The 6,921-nt window shown below is 44.5% G+C and overlaps 1 long non-coding RNA gene across 1 annotated transcript; it reads right to left on the bottom strand.

Annotated features, from left to right (window-relative positions):
• Nucleotides 1-3,268: 3,268 nt before the first annotated feature.
• On the bottom strand, nt 3,269-4,201 carry LOC119799309. Its single transcript, XR_005282841.1, has 3 exons — nt 4,134-4,201; nt 3,503-3,559; nt 3,269-3,417 (listed from the first exon to the last, which is right to left on the bottom strand). It is a non-coding gene; the product is annotated as an uncharacterized LOC119799309 (long non-coding RNA).
• Between the last annotated feature and the right edge of the window lie 2,720 nt (nt 4,202-6,921).

Genomic DNA, 6,921 nt, shown 5'->3' on the forward strand with positions numbered 1-6,921 from the left:
TTGTGGTGGGAGCAGCTGTTGTTGTGGTGGGAGCAGCTGTTGTTGTGGTAGGAGCAGCTGTTGTTGTGGTGGGAGCAGCAGTTGTTGTGGTAGGAGCAGCAGTTGTTGTGGTGGGAGCAGCTGTTGTTGTGGTAGGAGCAGCTGTTGTTGTGGTGGGAGCAGCTGTTGTTGTGGGGGGAGCAGCTGTTGTGGTAGGAGCAGCAGTTGTTGTGGTAGGAGCAGCTGTTGTTGTGGTAGGAGCAGCTGTTGTGGTAGGAGCAGCAGTTGTTGTGGTAGGAGCAGCAGTTGTTGTGGTGGGAGCAGCTGTTGTTGTGGTGGGAGCAGCTGTTGTTGTGGTAGGAGCAGCAGTTGTTGTGGTAGGAGCAGCAGTTGTTGTGGTGGGAGAAGCTGTTGTTGTGGTAGGAGCAGCTGTTGTTGTTGTGGGAGCAGCTGTTGTTGTGGTAGGAGCAGCAGTTGTTGTGGTGGGAGCCGCTGTTGTTGTGGTGGGAGCAGCTGTTGTTGTGGTGGGAGCAGCTGTTGTTGTGGTGGGAGCAGCTGTTGTTGTGGTGGGAGCAGCTGTTGTTGTGGTAGGAGCAGCTGTTGTTGTGGTGGGAGCAGCAGTTGTTGTGGTAGGAGCAGCTGTTGTTGTGGTGGGAGCAGCTGTTGTTGTGGTAGGAGCAGCTGTTGTTGTGGTAGGAGCAGCAGTTGTTGTGGTGGGAGCAGCTGTTGTTGTGGTGGGAGCAGCTGTTGTTGTGGTAGGAGCAGCTGTTGTTGTGGTGGGAGCAGCTGTTGTTGTGGTAGGAGCAGCTGTTGTTGTGGTAGGAGCAGCAGTTGTTGTGGTAGGAGCAGCAGTTGTTGTGGTGGGAGCAGCTGTTGTTGTGGTAGGAGCAGCTGTTGTTGTGGTGGGAGCAGCTGTTGTTGTGGTAGGAGCAGCTGTTGTTGTGGTGGGAGCAGCTGTTGTTGTGGTGGGAGCAGCTGTTGTTGTGGTGGGAGCAGCTGTTGTTGTGGTGGGAGCAGCTGTTGTTGTGGTGGGAGCAGCAGTTGTTGTGGTGGGAGCAGCTGTTGTTGTGGTGGGAGCAGCTGTTGTTGTGGTAGGAGCAGCTGTTGTTGTGGTGGGAGCAGCTGTTGTTGTGGTAGGAGCAGCTGTTGTTGTGGTAGGAGCAGCAGTTGTTGTGGTGGGAGCAGCTGTTGTTGTGGTGGGAGCAGCTGTTGTTGTTGTAGGAGCAGCTGTTGTTGTGGTAGGAGCAGCTGTTGTTGTGGTGGGAGCAGCTGTTGTTGTGGTGGGAGCAGCTGTTGTTGTGGTGGGAGCAGCAGTTGTTGTGGTAGGAGCAGCTGTTGTTGTGGTGGGAGCAGCTGTTGTTGTGGTGGGAGCAGCAGTTGTTGTGGTAGGAGCAGCTGTTGTTGTGGTGGGAGCAGCAGTTGTTGTGGTAGGAGGAGCAGTTGTTGTGGTGGGAGCAGCTGTTGTTGTGGTGGGAGCCACTGTTGTTGTGGTGGGAGCAGCTGTTGTTGTGGTGGGAGCAGCTGTTGTTGTGGTAGGAACAGCAGCTGTTGTGGTAGGAGCAGCTGTTGTTGTGGTGAGAGCAGCAGTTGTGGTAGGAGCAGCTGTTGTTGTGGTGGGAGCAGCAGTTGAGGGGGTGGGAGCAGCTGTTGTTGTGGTGGGAGCAGCTGTTGTTGTGGTAGGAGCAGCAGTTGTTGTGGTAGGAGCAGCAGTTGTTGTGGTGGGAGCAGCTGTTGTTGTGGTAGGAGCAGCTGTTGTTGTGGTGGGAGCAGCTGTTGTTGTGGTAGGAGCAGCAGTTGTTGTGGTGGGAGCAGCTGTTGTTGTGGTAGGAGCAGCTGTTGTTGTGGTGGGAGCAGCTGTTGTTGTGGTGGGAGCAGCTGTTGTTGTGGTGGGAGCAGCTGTTGTTGTGGTAGGAGCAGCAGTTGTGGTAGGAGCAGCTGTTGTTGTGGTGGGAGCAGCAGTTGTTGTGGTAGGAGCAGCTGTTGTTGTGGTGGGAGCAGCAGTTGTTGTGGTAGGAGCAGCTGTTGTGGTGGGAGCAGCTGTTGTGGTAGGAGCAGCAGTTGTTGTGGTGGGAGTAGCTGTTGTGGTGGGAGCAGCTGTTGTTGTGGTGGGAGCAGCTGTTGTTGTGGTAGGAGCAGCTGTTGTTGTGGTGGGAGCAGCTGTTGTTGTGGTAGGAGCAGCTGTTGTTGTGGTAGGAGCAGCAGTTGTTGTGGTAGGAGCAGCAGTTGTTGTGGTGGGAGAAGCTGTTGTTGTGGTAGGAGCAGCTGTTGTTGTGGTGGGAGCAGCTGTTGTTGTGGTGGGAGCAGCTGTTGTTGTGGTGGGAGCCGCTGTTGTTGTGGTGGGAGCAGCTGTTGTTGTGGTGGGAGCAGCTGTTGTTGTGGTGGGAGCAGCTGTTGTTGTGGTGGGAGCAGCTGTTGTTGTGGTAGGAGCCGCTGTTGTTGTGGTGGGAGCAGCTGTTGTTGTGGTAGGAGCAGCTGTTGTTGTGGTGGGAGCAGCTGTTGTTGTGGTAGGAGCAGCTGTTGTTGTGGTAGGAACAGCTGTTGTTGTGGTAGGAGCAGCAGTTGTTGTGGTAGGAGCAGCAGTTGTTGTGGTGGGAGAAGCTGTTGTTGTGGTAGGAGCAGCTGTCGTTGTTGTGGGAGCCGCTGTTGTTGTGGTGGGAGCAGCTGTTGTTGTGGTGGGAGCCGCTGTTGTTGTGGTGGGAGCAGCTGTTGTTGTGGTGGGAGCCACTGTTGTTGTGGTGGGAGCAGCTGTTGTTGTGGTGGGAGCAGCTGTTGTTGTGGTAGGAGCAGCAGTTGTTGTGGTAGGAGCAGCTGTTGTTGTGGTGAGAGCAGCAGTTGTGGTAGGAGCAGCTGTTGTTGTGGTGGGAGCAGCAGTTGAGGGGGTGGGAGCAGCTGTTGTTGTGGTGGGAGCAGCTGTTGTTGTGGTAGGAGCAGCTGTTGTTGTGGTGGGAGCAGCAGTTGTTGTGGTGGGTGCCGCTGTTGTTGCGGTGGGAGCAGCTGTTGTTGTGGTAGGAGTAGCTGTTGTTGTGGTGGGAGCAGCTGTTGTTGTGGTAGGAGCAGCTGTTGTTGTGGTAGGAGCAGCAGTTGTGGTGGGAGCAGCTGTTGTTGTGGTGGGAGCAACTGTTGTTGTGGTAGGAGTAGCTGTTGTTGTGGTAGGAGCAGCTGTTGTTGTGGTGGGAGCAGCTGTTGTTGTGGTGGGAGCAGCTGTTGTTGTGGTGGGAGCAGCAGTTGTTGTGGTAGGAGCAGCTGTTGTTGTGGTGGGAGCAGCAGTTGTTGTGGTAGGAGCAGCAGTTGTTGTGGTGGGAGCAGCTGTTGTTGTGGTAGGAGCAGCTGTTGTTGTGGTGGGAGCAGCTGTTGTCATTGTAGGCGCAGCAGTTGTTGTGGTAGGAGGAGCAGTTGTTGTTGTAGGAGTGGCTGTGATACTGGTTTGTGCAGCTGTAACTGTCAAAGAATCATGACATCTACATTCATTTTTCCAATGGTATAAAGCTTCACTGAAACTGTTAATCATTTTATATTAGCTTACCTTTTAGCATCAGAAGTATCATTATGAGTCCTGCAGCCCCCATTTTCAATTTGTAGCCTGCAATATTTAACATAATAAAGCTTGAAAGAAGAAAACTGTTTGTATTATGAACTATAAAGAGCTACCTCTTTTAAATCTCTTCCACTGCTTTTAAATCGTATTCCGGAAATTATGTGGCCGATGTCAAACTGCTCTTTTTAAGTAAAGCAACAATGCATATTTAAAGGGAATATCAAAGCTCATATATAGGAACATTACTAAGGAAAAGGAGACATTAATAGGAAAGCCCTTCTAAATATGTTGATCTAACAGTAAAACATGTGATTTAGTAGAAGAGTTTAGTTCATTTTCAAAAATCTTGCAAGTATTTTTTGGGGACAACATAAGATGTCCAACCTCATTCCAAATACACTTGAACAATAACATTGAAATCCTCAAACACAAATTACATCAAAACCATAGTATTCATAGTCTGAAACCTTTTTTTTGTTTAGGATAACCATGTACATTTTATTTCAAGGACAATAAAAATGTTGCATGATCTGCAACCAGTGACTCATTCTAAAATTAAAAAAGAAATGAGTTATTATTTCTAATTATATATTTCTCATAGAATTTCAAATGTACTTACGGAAAGTAGTGGCTGATTTCAAAAGTTGCGCTTAACCTCTCCTTATTCACCTTAATCTTCTAGTGAACCACTCTGCTGCTGGGCCTTATATATATTGCCTGTTTATCAGTGGTATGACGTAGGCTAAGAAATAATTTCAATAATTTCAGACTTGTTTCACATTCCTTTTTAATAGTCATTCCATTCAGGTGACCAAACCAGACGTAATTTTCTTGTCTTGTTTATAGAAATGGGTGTGACACCTAACACAAAAAGGTTTTAAAGTTACAAAAGTAATTATATTCAGTGATTATATAAGAACCCCAAATTATTGTCACACTACTTTGCCTCAGAGTTGTTCCTGTGATTTTGGAAAGGCTGTGTATTTTTTGTTGATGTATTAGCTTTTGCTATGAAATTATTAATTCAATAACGCTCGAATGACTGTCAATATATATTTTCAAACTTCAGAAAGCAATGCATTTTTGACAGAGCTAGATAGTGTTTTTCAAAGATATTGTATTCAAAGAGGTAAGAATTTAAAGTCATGGCAGCAAACGTAATTTTTTCCAAAGTTTGGTATTTAATAAAATTAATATTTAGCAAAGAGGATTTCCTGCCAAAACAATATTAATGGATTGTAGAATTAAAAATGTATTTATCTGATAGACTATATATTTTTGGGAATCATCCCTTATCGGATTAGTTTTCAATCAGTTTCACCAAAAGAGTTCCAGACATGTTCAAACTAGAAAAAAGAACAGGACACTGCAGCAGCTGTTAAATTCAATTCAGTTTATTTCAGTTTATTTATTTAGCACAAATTCACAACACATGTCATCTCAGGCATTTTACAGTTCAAAAATAGTTTGTTGAATTATTTACTGTATGTAAAGCATAATAGTGTAAGTATTATGTAACATATTCTTATGTTTTATTATATTTTGTTAACTTTCTTCATTATCCCTTATATAGAAACCCTGATATGCATGAACAAAATGTTTATGCCTTTTTGTTTATTCCTATACTAAAATGAAAGCATTTTAACAGAATCGTCTGCTGGACTTTAAATGTAAAATATAAAAAAGTACATAGCAATTTTTTAATTTCAAATATATCAAAATAGCATCAGAATCGTTTTTTCAAATATTTAAGAGAACAGAAATCGGTTTGGGAGATCTTTACTTTTGGAGATATAAATAGGTGCAAAACTGGTCAAACCTCCAAAGACATGCAGGAAGGAAGAAAATGTTTGATGCACTCATTTGTTTCAAGAGTGCATAAGTATGTAACCTTTCTATTTTTGTATCAAAGAGATTTATCCCATGGGTGTGTTTCAAAGTCATAAACAAATTAAAATTAGTTCCTTTGTTTAGAAAAAACTGTGTAGTAGAGAATTGTTTTGACACTTGAATGCTTTCAGGTGGCTACATGATTTTTCCAAAACCTGAAAGAACATAGATCTTTATTTAAGACAGAAATTTATAAGCTATCTATATAAAAATACATCATATTTTTTCACTGTCTTAGTTAAATCAGAACTTTACTTTTTGTATAACTTTCTTTTTATACTGTGTTTGGAATAATGGGTACTTCATCCCTGAATAGTCATTCAGCTACTGTCAGTCCATTGTGTTTTTCCTATGTTTAAAGGCAATGTTACCAACTCCATGCAGTATCACAAGTTATTTTGATGATGTTATGCGATTGACATGCAATTCTAACATAGACATTCATCTGCTCCAGATATGAATGTATTTTTGTGCTCAAACAAATTCGTGGGAAATGTGCACTAGCAATCTGAACCTTTCAAAGTGTATATGTTTTAATCTTTCATGGGCTAAAAACATATTTAAATCTAAAACATATCAAATGAAGCGTCATTAGTCTTCAGAGTTCCAGAGGGGAACAGTACCCCTAGTTTTAATCACACTCGAGAAGAACTCACAACAACGCAACATTTGAGAATGTGAAGGGAGGATCGGGGTCTTTCTCACGCCCCTGTTCTCCGCTTGCCACCTAAGGTCTGGAGCATGGAGGAAGGGTGAGCCACCTGGTCTGGGGTCTTGGTGGGGGGGTTGTTGCGGGGCCTTAGTGGCTCGCAGGGACTGGGGCTGAAACTTCTGCTCTCCCCTAAAAGGGGTGGGGGTGGGGAGGGAGGGACTCTGTAAGTTATTTAGAGGGGGAGAGAGGTTCTGGTTGGGTGGCCGATACGGGACATGTTTGGCCCGTCCCCAGGGGACTTTTACCAGGCATCGTCTGGTCAGGCATGGGTGGTCGGGACCAAAGCAGGAACCAGATGGGTTAGATCAGCGGTCCCCAACCACCGGTCTGCGGGTCATTTGGTACTGGGCCGCACAGAAAAAAGTATATACATTATATATATATATATATATATATATATATATATATATATATATATATATATATATATATATATATATATATATATATATATATATATATATATATATATATATATAAAATTGTGATATTCTTTCCCAATTACATATGCATCTGTGCCTCTCACTTCAAGACTTATCCTATCTATAACATCCTATCTTTGTGAAAAGGGATTTTCTGTGGTTACAGCGACCAAAACAAAGCTACGGAGCAGACTGGACATCAGGAGCACACTTCGTCTGTCATTTTCTCCAATTACGCCTAGATGGAACCGGCTTGTTGTTTTATTTTTATGCTGTTTTATTTGATTTTATGCCAAGCGTATCATTTTACTTGATCGTACCCCCCCTCCTCCGGCCGGTCCGTGAAAATATTGTCTGACATATAGCGGTCCGTGGTGCAAAAA

This window comes from Cyprinodon tularosa, unplaced genomic scaffold (assembly GCF_016077235.1).
Source record: "Cyprinodon tularosa strain WSP-4 unplaced genomic scaffold, ASM1607723v1 ctg658, whole genome shotgun sequence".
Lineage (NCBI taxonomy): Eukaryota > Metazoa > Chordata > Actinopteri > Cyprinodontiformes > Cyprinodontidae > Cyprinodon > Cyprinodon tularosa.